Source organism: Myodes glareolus, chromosome 5 (assembly GCF_982192425.1).
Source record: "Myodes glareolus chromosome 5, mMyoGla1.1, whole genome shotgun sequence".
Lineage (NCBI taxonomy): Eukaryota > Metazoa > Chordata > Mammalia > Rodentia > Cricetidae > Myodes > Myodes glareolus.
The window spans coordinates 41,602,806-41,616,173 of record NC_142030.1 but is presented as its reverse complement, the minus strand read 5'-3'; the positions used below and the strand labels follow the sequence as shown (position 1 = coordinate 41,616,173).

Sequence of the window (13,368 nt, the reverse complement as noted above, 5' to 3'; positions counted from 1 at the left end):
ATCCCTTGAGACAAGGAATCTCGCAACTCGCATTTCTTCCCGGCTCAGCTCCCGCCGGGTCAGGGGCTCAGGCCGGAGGAGCATTTGCATAGCTTAACTCGGCCAAGCGCTCAACTGGCCGCCACAAGTGACTGGCCGGAATCCAATCTCCGCCAGCGTCGTGCTGCCACCGAGAGGGAGGATCCGGGTAAATACCGTTTGGGGCACCGCCCAGAGCCGGACAAAGGGGCGGGCCAGCGATCCGCTCCACTACCCAAGGCAAGCAGCTTTCAGGGTGGGGTGAGCAGTGGGGGCGGGGTGAGCAGTGGGGGCGGGGCACAGGCGGGGCGTGGAGAGGGCGGGGAGCTCAAGGTGGGAGGGGTAGCCGGCGGTGGGAGTGCGGGTTGATGGCCGAGGGGGCGGGGCGAGCGGCGGGAGCCCCGCCCGGTCGCGGGGGAGGAGCGAGTGATGGGGCGGTGTCTGTGTGTGGGCGGAGCAAGCGTGGGGGCGGGGCCCGGGTGGGCAGGACGCGTGGGGCGGCAGAGCTGCTCAGGGAAGCGGCGCCTCTTTCTCCGCCGCGGCCCCGCCCCTCCGCGCCCCGCCCCCGCCGCTCGGACGGCCCGAGTCGCGCCCTCCCGCTCGGCGCCGCCGAACTTGGTCTAACTTCCTCGGCCGACCGGGCCGTGCCGCCGCCGCCGCCGCCACCGCTGCCGCCGCCGCTGCCGCGCCCGGGTAAGTAGACCGCGCGGCCCCGCTGCTGCGTCGGGCCTGTCCTCATTGTCTCGGGCTGGTCCTCGTGAGCGTCCCCTCGGGACGGCGGCGGCTGCTCCCTGCGTCTCCGCTCGGCCCCGGGACTCTCTTGCCTGGCGGGGGGCGGCCCGGCAGGCGGCGCGGGCTTTGTCTGCTAAGACCGCCCGCGAGCTTTGGAGGCCGCCGCCGGGACCCTGCTGAGCCCAACTCGGGCGCTGTGTGGAGTGGGAGGCTCGGCGGGCGCCCCGGAAGGTGTGGCTGCACCCTGCTGCCGCCTGGACTCTGCCGCTCCTCACCTGTGAGCCCAGCGGAGGGCGCCTTCTTCAGCTCGGGTCCCGGGTGAGGGGGACGGTCGCCCAGCCCCCACCCACCCTGAGTGTGCTCCCAGCCTCCGGGTCCCACGCTGTCCTGCCGGAGTTTGAGGAGGTGGCGACCCCGGCATTTCGGTGCTGGTGGCTAGAGGCTGTGTTTGGAAGTAGAGCCCGATCCCTGACCGAACCCGAGCTTTGGACAAGTTTTGGTTCTAGCTGTACCTTTGCACGGCCCAGGTTGCAACCCCTATTCCTTCCCTGTTAGGCTTGTAGTGCAGAGGGTGGGGAAAGTGTGCGAATGGGGACTTCGGTTCTTGAACCCCAGAAACTGCTGTCTAGAGGAGTGAAACTCGTTCTCCGGTGAGAGGCGGTCAGTATTCCCAAAACTCAGTGTCTTAAGCCAGTGCTTGTCTGGAACTGGTTGCAGAGCCGTGGTGAACATTTAATGGCTGTATAAGGACGGTGGTGTTTGGGGACATCTAGATGTATTGGGCAGCCTGTGCAGGACGCTGGGTTGGAGCCTGTAGCAGGTGTGTTCCCAGCTCTCTAGGAGGTTGCCCCTAGGATTGGTGGTTGTGGGTCAGTTGCCTGCCAAATATTGGACAGTTTCTACACAGCCCCTTGACTTCTAAGTAGAAGTTGATGCCTGCGAGTGCTTCCTTCTTTCTGGGGAAATCTGGGGCCCCACATTCTAACAGCTCAGAGGTTGCAAGGAGACACCCTTCCTTTCAAAACTCCTGGGTTCTGGAACCCTTAGAATGAAGCGTAGACTTCTGCTGTCCCCAAGCCTTGTAGCCTATTCTGAGAATGTTTTTCTTTTTGGAGTCAAGGTCTTGTGTAAGCCAGGGTTGCCTTGAATTCATAATTCTTCTGCCCTGCTTTCCTCATTTGTACATTCTGCAACCTTTCTACATTTTTGAACCTTCTTTGGACCACCTAATGTGTTTCAGAGACTGGGGTGTCCTGTGCTATAGCGGGACACTCCTGGGCTCATACCTCCTGACCAGTAGGTGGTCAGTGGTGTTTATTGATATGAGCTTGACCTAGGCTTCGTTGCTTCATTCAGTCAAACCATCTGAGCCACTGATCCTCCAAAGGTTTTGGTTGCTTCCAAGAAGAAAAGGCACCAAAGGGGAAGGGTTGTGTGCCCTGGGAAGACTTTCCCCTTGCCCTCTTCTTTAGGGCAACTGGCAACTGTGCTTGCTTGTCTCTGAGAACAGGTGAGGGCATCTCCCTTGCTGTGTTTCTGATGGAGGCTGAAACTCATGCCTTCTGTGGGTGGGGAGGAGCCTGCCCTGCAGGTTATAGAAATGAGACAAAATTACAAAGAGGCCAGGGTGCAGGGAAGCCCTGGGTTCTTTAACCACTTCCGGGGCCTTACCCTGGGCCACCATGTGCCTAGGGATTTGACCTTGTTTAACTTTAGCAGAGAAGTTAAACAGCATTATTTTTTACAACACCTAAAAATGCCAGTATGCCAGTCCTGAGAACTCTTGGCTTGTTTAAAATCTAGTGAACTTATGATCAAATGTACAGCTTTTACATGGCATAACAGTGAGATTGTTAAGGCTTAGTAGTTATGGAGACTTATATTAAGCCACTGTCTCAGCCTTCCTTTAATTGTTTAATCCCTGAAACAACTCAATGTGGTAGACATTAACTACCTGATTTTACAAATGAGCAAACTATGGTCCAGAAAAGTCGGAGTGATTTCCTTGTGGTCTCTACCTGAGACCGGGAGCCTCTCATTAAGAGATGCCTTCCTCCTGGAGTTGCTTAAACGTAATGCGAAAGCCTGGCCCAAGGCGGAACCACTGAGTCCTTCAGTACAGGTTCCCTTAAGGCCCAGCGTCCATGTATCTCAACTGTCTACCAAGATTAGTTAGTATATACCACCTCTAAATCCCTGATGGTTTGCCTTACTGTAGTGTCCACCCTATGAGGCCAGAGCATTGCAAGCATGGCGGGAGAGTCAGTGCCTTCTGTAGAGATCAGGGTTTAATGTGCTTATTTAATGTGCTTAATACCAAAGTCTTTTTTTTCCGTCTCCACATTTACATCACATCACTTTTCTGCTTTATGATGCCGTTATTGTAGACCAGTTCCCAGTTCATAGCCCCAGCCTCTTAGATATAGCCCAATGAGTCTTGACTCATATAGTTTCTGCCCATTTGTGGCAGATGTGGTAGAATGAAGTGGCCTTTCATTGGCTGCACCAAGTAACACGTCCGTAGTCACCCTTAGTGTGGGGGTGGGGTTGGGGGTTGAAGTCAGAAACAATGAATGGCAGGAAGCCTATACTTGGCTGCCACTTGTTTCTCCTCAAGCTCTGGGTCCTAGTTTCGTTCTTTGTCTCTGTGCCACCAAGAACGCTCTTGTAAACTAGGCAAAGAAATGCTTTTTAAAGATGGGCTTGCCCCATTTGAAAGGTAGACGCTTAATCAACACGACTGAACCCTTGGGATGGAGAGACAGTCTTTAAAGGCCTTGCGTTCTTCTTTCCTCTGACCCTTCGGAAGCTACTGGAGCGCCTGCAGTGAGTGCCCTTTTCCTCATTACCTAATTCCTACACTTATTCTAAAGCAGGAAGTCCCAGCCTAGAGACTGCAATGGAGGTGACAATCCCTGTTTCCTGCTGCTGGCTGTTAGTGTCTGTAGAGAGATAATCCTGCCTGTGGCCTGTGGGCAGGAAAACAGGCTTGGCCGCCCTTCTCTTGTGGCCAGTGACTGTTGAGTGTGTTGTACTTCCCATCCTTGCCTGGATGTGAAGTTACTTTTCCTAGAAGCCAAGCAGGTAGAGGTGCCCTTCGTTTCCATGCTCTAAGATTTGCCCATGTGACTGGGGCCACGCTTGGGAGGGTGCCTGGAGGGAAGTTTCCGCAGAAGGACAGGATAGAGACCTGTTGGATGCTTTTCTCTAGTGACACTGGTTTTTGCTATGTGTCCTGTCACCTGTCCGCCAATCCAGTCAGGGGCCATGAGTAGAAGTGGGAGACCTTGGGTTATTCTTTGTGAAGGTTGGTTCGCCATTGGTTCTTAGGCATGGGTACTGCTTTTTCGGGGCCTCTGTTTCCCCTCTGTGCAATGGCAGGAGACATAAAGGCCTGTTGCAGCTCCTGGTTGGTCACCGGTGACCAGAATAGACTGTGCTTGGTTGTTTTCGGAGTCTGGCCTGGTGAATGGGCAGTGTTTCCATTTGCCTTTTCCGGCAGTATAGCAGTGCCGCCTCCATCTATAAATTACTTCGGGTTTCATGGTCTCCTGGCCACTTTCTTCCATCTCTCTGCTTTGATTCAGGTTCAGGACAGGACCTGGCCTGTGTGCAACAGTTGATGCATCTGCCGGCTCAGCATGAAGATGCCCAGCATAGTCCAGCTTGCAGACGGGCAGTCAGGAGGCCAGCCTTTGGCTGATGTCTCATTTCTCATTGCTAGCTGTGTAACCTAGACTGGGGTTGCTTCTTTTCTCCTCCTTGAAGGGAGCTGAATCAGACCTGCCCTGCCTGTCTTGGCTGCTGAGAACCCAGTACACACTTCAGGTTTGAGGAACCACAGTCTTAGGCTTCTGGGTTGGGCCTGACACTGTTTGGGGACAGCTGCTATCTTTCTGGCAGTTCCCAGCAAGTGCTTACCAACAGCTGATTCTGGGAACTCTGCTTCCTCCACCCTTGAGGGTTGGGTGGGGCTGGGTGGGGCTGGGTAGGGCTGTGGGTTTTCTCTTTGGAAGTAGTAGGTCTGGTAATCAGTGTACTTGGGCTTGGACGGACTGCAGGTGACATCTTCATCTCATCTGTTCTGCCTCCCTCTTTAAGCAGTCAGAGCCCACATCTGTCAGCTAGATAGACTCCTTCTTGGGGTCTCCTGGTCTGTATACTGTGTCTAAGGACCAGAATAAATGTCTAAAGTGGCTGTTAGCATACTGGTAGGCGGTAAGCTAATGGTGTTCTCTAGACTCTTGAGTTCTCATTCATCTTGCAGAGCTGAGGTGGTGGGTAAGATTTGGGAAAGACCCAGGTCAAAGGCTGGAAAACCTCTCTCTGGGTTTTTTTCTGGCTGTGTGCCGCAGCCATTGGGTCTGTGATCTTGTATGTTACAGAGCCCAACAAACACTCAAAAACAGGGACTTTGAGGATGTTGTAGCTCTGACATCCAACCAGGGTCCTTACAGCAACTAGAAGGGAATGAGTGTCCCCTGAGATAAATCTCTTTTGTCTGTTTCTGAAGTTGGTGTGGTGGGGGAACAGGGAGTCCTCAGCAGGGTCTCCTTCAAAGTTTCAGAGGACAAGGAAAATACCTACCTCAGCTTTAGTGCCCAAACCCGCTGCACTGCTCTTGCTGTGTGGGACTCCAGCATTGGCACTGTGTAGTCTCAATATGGTTGATGTCCAGCTTTGCTTCTCTGCTTCCCAGGCTGACCACAAACACCCTCTCCGTGGCTTCTCTGTTTCTTGACCAGCCTGTACTCCTGGGCCTCGTGGAACCTGTCTTCTGAGGCTTGTAGGAGGTGACCAACTCTATACCCAAGTGTTGGTGATACTCTGGGTGAGGGTTGGGGCCTTGAGTCCTGGAGCACTGAGGGACTCCATGTTTAAAGAAGAAAATCATTCTGGCACTTGTTAACGTGGGAAGGTGAACTATTCAAGACGGCTGCAACAGGGTTTTTAAGTAGGGGAGAGGGACTGGGCTCAATTCCAGAACCCTAGGAAAGTCGGAGCTTACAGCCAGGGAGCAGTATGCCAGGATCCTAGAGAATTTTTGAGGGTAGGAGACACTTTCAGCTGAATGGACCTCACGGGATTCTTCCTCAAGGCGAGCCAAGTGGCCAGATATTATGTGGGGGCTAAAGAAGGATGAGGAATTTGATAATAAGTTGGGGGATAAATTGACTTAGCAGGATTCATGAGAGAACGGGCCCCCACAAATCTGAGATGGGACAGAGCTGATTGAACAGAGGGTTCAGAGCACTTGGCTAAAGTTTGGTGACCAGGCCTGAATCCTTTCAGTATCCTTTGTTCCGTTTTGTGAGCTTTTACACCGGCTAGGCCCATGATCACCCACATTTGTTTCTCAGGAGTGACATTTTCTCCCGTGGGGGCTTCCTGACCAGTATCATTCCCTCTAACACTGTCAGTAAGGCTCCAGAACTAAAGGTGGTCACCACTGAAACCTTAGTCTTTTTGTTGCAGCATGTACTGGTTCCTTGTGTCTCAGTCTCCTTCCCCTCTGCAACAGGACCTCGTGTTTCTGCAGCCCCCATCTCCAAACTTTGGGCTTCTGGGTCTCTTGGTTATCCGATCACGGGCATTCTCTTTTCTGAAATCCTCTACAGCTGCAGAGGGGCTTCTGTCTTGTGCTTTCCACGGCCTACACAAACCAGTAGAACCACTCTGCAGTCGCTACCAGCCTAGGACTTTCTTCTTTTCTCTGCTCTGGGTCCTGGAGGGGCCATGGGTGGTCCCTTCCATTCCCTGGGTCCACACAGTAGAGGGACCATATTTGGTCCCTTCCATTCCCAGGGTCTGCACAATGGAGGGGCCATAGGTGCCCCCTTCCATTCCCTGGGTCTACCCAGTTGTCTTTCTGATTTGCATGTTTTTCCCTTCTCGAAGAGGGAGGCTTCTCTGGTTTTCTGTCTGTCCCCTCTTTCATTGGTCATCCCTGTGTCCCTGGTGCAGGTGACCTACTGATTTGTCTGCCTGAAGCTCTTCTCATCTCAGCCATCTAGGAGCGAGGCTCCCTTCTGCCCTGAGGAAACTTGCGGGGGAGGGGGGGCAGGTAGGGCTTACTCACTTCTCCAAAGGGAAGGCCCCATGGCCCAGTAGCCGTTCCTGCAGAGGCAGACTGGAAAGCCTGCCTGTTCTCTGCAGTCACCCTGCCTCTCCACAGGCATTGCCTCTTGCTGTCCTAGTTGCTTCCTGTGGAATACAAGCCGTGGTGTAAACAGGATAAGTTGCGGGGGGGGGGGGGGGTTGCCAAGAAAAGAGTCTGTGGTAGTGAAAAGTGTTTGTGTCCCTGACTGGCCACAAGCATAGGAAAAGGTCTAGGTACCAAGGTGATGGCAGGTTCTCCACAGAACCCCCTCTGAATTCTGAAGTTTTCCCCCTGAGAAGACCAGTATGGTGAAACAGGATATGCCCTGGAGACTCAGAGCCTCCCTGAGGTGGGGAACCTTGAAGAAATAATAAAAGGTTGTGGGGTTCCTGGTAGGAGTGCCTTGACCTTGCACTGGGCCCTGTCAAGGGAGCAGGAAGTGTTTCCAGCTTTTAGGTTTGTTGCTAGTGTGGTCCTAGTAGCTTTGAGATCCCATTTGTGCTTGTTTTGGGGAGAGTCATTTGTTGACTACTTCACAGTCAGGAAAGCATTTGAGAGAGAGGGGCACCAAGCATACTTGTCCCCTCCCTGGTCTCGTTCTCTGAGCACTGGGCAGTTGTGAGCTCGAGGCCATTATGAAACAGCCAGCTGTATTGTTCCTGAGGTTGAAGTTGTCTGCAGCCAGGGCTGTGCTCATGGACCACTCCCTGTTGTTCAGGTCTCTCCCTATACGGGGCCCTCACTTGCTCTAATGGCCATTGTGTCATCCCCTAGGCAGCAAGAGAGACTGGGATGGTTTTTGAATTATTCCTTAGGGGCAAAATCACGTGAAGGAAGTACATCAGTGCTTTTTAGTGCAGAGTACTTATTGACACGCCCATTAAAGGGGGGCTTTTAGACCATATGTGTAACCCTTTAGCAAGAATAGACACAGGAATGCATCTCTCAACCCTATGCTATGGTTCCGTTTCTTGAAAGGTACGTGTGGCTTCGTGGCTAAGGGTTGGGGTTTTAAGCTGAGATTTTGGAGAAACTGTTTTTTAGCTTGTCCTTGGAGTGGGGCCAGGCCTAGAAATCTGTTGAAATAGCTTTCTTTAGCTGCTAAAATGGGGATGGGCTCATAACGCTAAGACTTGGAGCCTTGCTGGCGACTGGGGAGGCCCCTGGAGAAGGATCTGCAGGATGCCTTGCTTTCAGCCTCCCTTGGACAGACAGACAGACGCTGTTAGACAGACAAACACCTTGGATCTTGGAATCTTGTAGGTGGCCGTTGGTGTTGGGTAGCCTAGTTTCCTTCCTGCCACTGTCAGAATCTGTTTGCTTTTCTTCGATAGGAAAACTTTCTGCTTGTGGGCTTAGGGTGAGTGAAGTTAGCAGGGAGTGGAGTGGGCTCCCAGGCCTGTACTCCCTCCCTGGCTGACTTAGTGTCTTCTCCTTCACCTCCCCCACAGCATCTTGTCTTAGGGAGATGCCAGATGCTGCCTAAAGAGAGCTATTCATGAAATATTTTCCCTCCCCCTCTGCCCGCTCCTCTCTCTCTTTGTTTCTTTCTTTTTCTTAGACAAAATCTTCCTACATAGCCTAGGCTGACTCTTAAATTGTTCTCTTGCCTCAGTCCTCTGAGTATTGGGATTATAGGTATATGCAAGTACACGTGGCTATGGTACCTTTAGCCACAAATCTTAGGCAAACACATTGAATTGAGTTTCACCTTTTTTTTTTATCATAAAACAACACAGAAGAAATAATAGAAATGCATACTTTTGACTTCTTTAGCTGCATCACCCCCAAGCCCAAAGCCTCTACCACCAGATGTTCAGAGCCAAGTCAATTGTGACAACCCCCATGCACACACCCCTCTCTCTTTCTCTCTTGCTTATTCCCACAGTGGCATGTAGCTGACATTGCTCTGTCCTTACTGAGGCTCCCTGAGGTTTATCCTGGGATTGTCCCATTTTAGCACACATACATGAAAAGACTGTACTCCATTCTTGTTAGCAGCAGCAGGTCATCCTGCTGCAGAGCGAGCCTTGACTGACTTACTCTTCCAGCCCCCTTGATGGACATTGAGGTTGCTTTCAGTGTTTGCTTTCACAAGCCTGGTTGTCAGGTGCCTTGAACATACAGGTGGGTCTGAGGTACCTGCTGTGGAGTTGAAGCATTGAGGGGATTGTTAGAAACATGGCTGCTTTGATTCCAAGAGGAAGGGAAGTTTCTAAGGAGTGAAGCTGAGGGGGATCTTCTATTTTTGCTGTCGGGGGCTGAGTTGGCAGGAGGCTGCGTGTGCTGCTTTCCTTCCTTTTCTTCTTATGGCTCAGCTCAGACCATGCTCTTTCCATGAGCACGTGCAGAGCTCTTGGCTGTGTTGTGACCACGAGGCCTATGCACCCACAAGTGTGCCATGGAGGCTGAGGAGGAGGCTGGTGAGGTGAGGTGTGCAGGGAGGTCGCTTCTCACAGTGTGCGCTTAGTTGGAGCTGCCTACGCTCTGGGTAGTGTGAAAGCAAGCTGGAACTGGTCGGTCTCAGACAAGCTAGAGGGACTGATCAGGTCTCCCAACGCTGCTGTGGGAGCCCTGATGTCTTGCCTGTTTTGCAGCTGGGTCTGACTGGCTTGGTGTAAAACTCCCTATGCAGACCTCCAGGTAAATGGTAGATGGTTTTTCTGTTTTGAGTGGGTCCTTCCTGAGTAGAGAGGAGGGGTTGGGGTGGGAGAGGGGATTGTGGGAGAGGGCACAGGCTTCCTAAAGTTTTCTTGTTTACTGAAGCCTGTGTCCCCCGGAAATAGCCAACCATAGCTGTCTCCCCGTGTAGCTGTGGCTGCTCCATACAAGGTCATTGCAAGACAAGAAACAGGGAGATCTTAGGGGGACTCCTTTCTATGCCCCAACCTAGTGATTTTGTGAACTGTGCCCTACTAACCTCCCATACAGAGGACTCCTAACCACTGCAGTCACATGCAGTCCCCATGAGGAGCCCAGACCTATCAATGCTGGAGGCTCTGCTGTTGGAAGCTTTGGCCCTTTGTAGCACAGAGGTTTCTATTGTGGCCTAGTGACAGCTAGGCCTGACCTGTGAGGCTAAGGAGGCGGGGCCTAGTGATGACAGTGGAGCCATTCATGGTCTCTGCCCTGGTTTTCCTGCTGCCTCCCAGCGTGGATTTGTGTGTGGGAGGGGAGTGGGGGGGTGGAGAAGGAGGGGCCAGGGCTGCTATTGTTAATGACTGCTGGAGGCCATTGTGCTTAGTGGAGGTCTGCTGACAGCCCTGAGTCACTGGCCTTACCATTCTCAGATTCCAGCTCTGCCTTCTCTCTCCCTGTGACTTTTGTGGGCACCTGTGTGAAGATCCCTGTCTTCTTTCATGTCATGTGATCTGCTTGGCGCTCCTTGAGTTGTAATCAAAACAGCTGGGAAGGAGCAGGATGCCCAGGCTGGCTCGTCAGCCGCCTGCCCACCACCTTGGGAAGCTTGTCCACAGAGCTCTCGATGCCCAGCTGCACCCTTGGGTGGGGGCCAGGCACGTGCCCCAGCTGCTGTTAGTCTTGTAGGCGCCCCCATCTGCCTTTGTGCTCACCCTGTATCATGTCCCTCAACCCTCCTTGAGCTCTCAGCTACAGAAAAGCCTGCTTTCCAGCAACCCAGCCAGCAACCACCCCCGCTGCCGAGCACAGCTCTTCTCCTTTGTTTAGCCATCTCTGCGTTCTTGAAGGCCGGCACAGAACCAGTGGAAGCTTTCATGGTGCAAGTCTACCTACTGGGCCAAAGGCTTGGTGACTCCCTAGATGTACCTCTATCTCCCAGGAAGGCCAAGCATTCCCTTTGTTCTGTCTTCCCTCTTACCAGATTGTGTAGTGACTCTTAGAGCCAAGACAGGGGTGCTCAGTAGGTTTCGGCCATTGCTCTGTGTGTGTGTGTCTGCGTGCACATGCATGGTCATGAGAAAGGGTGGGAACTGGCCACTTGGTCCTAAGAAGAAGCACCTTCTGACAGTATAGTAAGCTTGCCTTTGAAGGCCTGTCAGAACAGCTCCTGCTTATCAGTGTCTGGGTGCCGGAGAAACGGAGGAATCATTTATTTTGCTTTTATGGTGGTAATGATTTTTCTCCAACCTAAGGGAAGCAGTCCCTGCTCTGTCACTCTCAATGTCTCTCTTTTTCCCCATTCCCAGTTTTGTTGGTCACAAGAAGCATTCTCTTTGGAGGATGACTTTCACTGCAGGGTTAGGTATTTCTCCCTGGGGGTGGATCTGCCCCAGCCATTTCTGTCTCCTGTCTAAACCACACCAGGAGCCGTTACCCTTTGAAATGTAAGGGTAGGTTTTTTGTCCAGAAAAAACTGATTCTTTCAGAAGTCACTATCTTGTCTTCTTGTCAGCAAATGTAGAATACTCAGATCAGAAAGGGCTGGAGTTCACTGTTACACGTGTAAAATATGGACCCCATTTTGGAGTTATCCAAGTGATCTGCGGAACACAGGGTCACAGTGCAGGCTGCTCGGTTGTCCTGGCTAGTGTCTTACCAACTTAACACGTTAGGGCATGTGGCAGAGGGAACCGCAGCTGAGAAAAATGCCTCCATCAAAGTGTTCTGTGGGGGCATTTTCTTGGTTAGTGATTGACATGGAAGGGTCCAGCCCCCCTGTGGGTGGTGCTCTCCCTGGGCTGGTGGTTCTAGGCTGTATGGGAAAGCAAGCTGAGCAAACCGTGAAGGTAAGCTGGTAAGAGCGTAAGCCTCTGCTTCAGTTCCTGCCCCAACTTCCCTGTGTGGTGGACAAATGCATGGAAGTGTAAGATGGAACAAACCCCTTTCTCCCCAAGTTGCTTCCGTCATGGTGTTGTGTCACAGCAGTAGAAACCGTACTGTTGCTGTGCTCAGGATAAAGCACAGGGATGGGAGGCAGGGGCTGGAGTCCTGGAGGTGCACTTTCTGGCCACTGACATTTCTCTTCCTTGAATGTAGGCCTTTGACTGGATAATGGAGGGAGGGGTTGTTTGGACAAACCTGGGCAAGGTTCTAGCTGTAACCTTTATAGTTTTGTTGAGTCTTAACTCCCAAAGAGTGGGTCACTATCTTAAAGGCTCCTTGTTCTTTTAGGATCTTGTGGAAGAAAATGACTTTAGATAGGTATGTTGGATAAAGGGTTTTTCTCTTCAGGCCGTTTCTCCTCTTCCGGGTTGGTGGCCCTAATGAGTGTCTGTGGTTCCCCATTGGAGCTGCACTGCCCTGTGCCCCAATGTGCACTGCCACCCTGACTGGTCGTGGGGACTCTTCAGAGCACAGGGCCAGTGACTCCTGGTGAGGTCCTGAGTGGACATGGACGTGGTTCCTCCCCTGTACTGGTCTAGTTCCTCTCTTGTTGGATCTGGGGAGAAGAAATAAAGCTTTCTTTGTGTTTTACCTCTCCTGAAAGTGAGGTCATACCAGGAAAGTTAAATCCGAAAATGTAGAGATACAACTCATATATCCTCCCCCCAACTTCTCAGCTTCTTACTCTGTGTGTGTGTGTGTGTGTGTGTTTAAATTTTGTGTCTATTTTATTAAGAAGAGGCAAAATATTCTTTCCTTGGCATCTTTTCAGGGTGGGATTGTGGCCCTTTATCTGCCTTTGACCACCCAGCCTCACCGCTTGGTCCTTGTGCCCAATCAACCCTGGCTTCTCCCTGTCCCATCTCCTGTCCTGCTGTCTCCTTCCTTGAGGACAGGAGAGGTACAGATTGTCACTGGACTTTCTCATGTATCTCCCCAAATAACAGCTCCCCAACCCTGGAAGAAGTCTAAAGGCCTCACAGGAGGCAGGCTTCGCTCATTTGCTTAGAGTAGCTCTCACAGCTGTGAAATGGAGGGCTGGGTGGGGCCCAGTGGAAAAGGGCTTACCCACTGCTCAGGAGTCTATCTAGCTTCTCTCAGTGCACAAAAACAAAGAAAAATCCCATGATCATCAGGTGGGCTACACTAAAATACCAATTAATTCCACAGTGGAAGCGTTTCTCCAGGAAAGTGGAGCAGATCCCTGCAAGTTCCTAGGCAGTGAGGATGCGGGTCCCCCATGGTGACTTGCCCTCCAGGCACCTCTGTTTGACTGACCTGCCCACTCTGGCTGCTCAGCCTCCCTTTTGAGCAGCATCAGCATCACCTGGGAGCCTTTGAGATGCAGAGCCTTGTGGGAGAAGGTTGACCTCAGAGCAGCCAATCAGAGCTGTCTTCTCAGAGATTCCCAGGCTCTGTGTGCACTTTCAAGTCTGAGAGGCGCTGACCCTGACGCCTGCCCTGTTATTTTCACACCTCGCCAGTGTTTTGTGGTTTTGCTGTCTACCCTCTGGTCTCCTGTAAAGTTGTGTAGTACTTTTAATCGACCTGAAACTCCGGCTTTGTGTCCCCCTTCTCAGGTGTGCAGTGTGTTGCAGGTGTGCTGGTTGTCTGGAGGTTCAGCTGAGACCTGGTGAGCCCCTTTAGTCTGCTGGTGAGGTCATCTGTAGGGCAGGGAGCTGAGTGGGTAATTGGAGCCTCCGTGGACCATCTGG

The 13,368-nt window shown here is 52.3% G+C and overlaps 1 protein-coding gene across 1 annotated transcript in view; it reads left to right on the top strand.

The window, feature by feature from the left end:
- Positions 1 to 574: 574 nt before the first annotated feature.
- The window catches only part of Tspan14 (tetraspanin 14), a 57,168-nt gene continuing 44,374 nt past the window's right edge, over positions 575 to 13,368 (top strand). The window contains exon 1 of the mRNA XM_085687876.2: positions 575 to 711. The gene's annotated coding sequence lies outside the window, so the exon portion shown is untranslated. The remainder of the gene's footprint in view (positions 712 to 13,368) is intronic.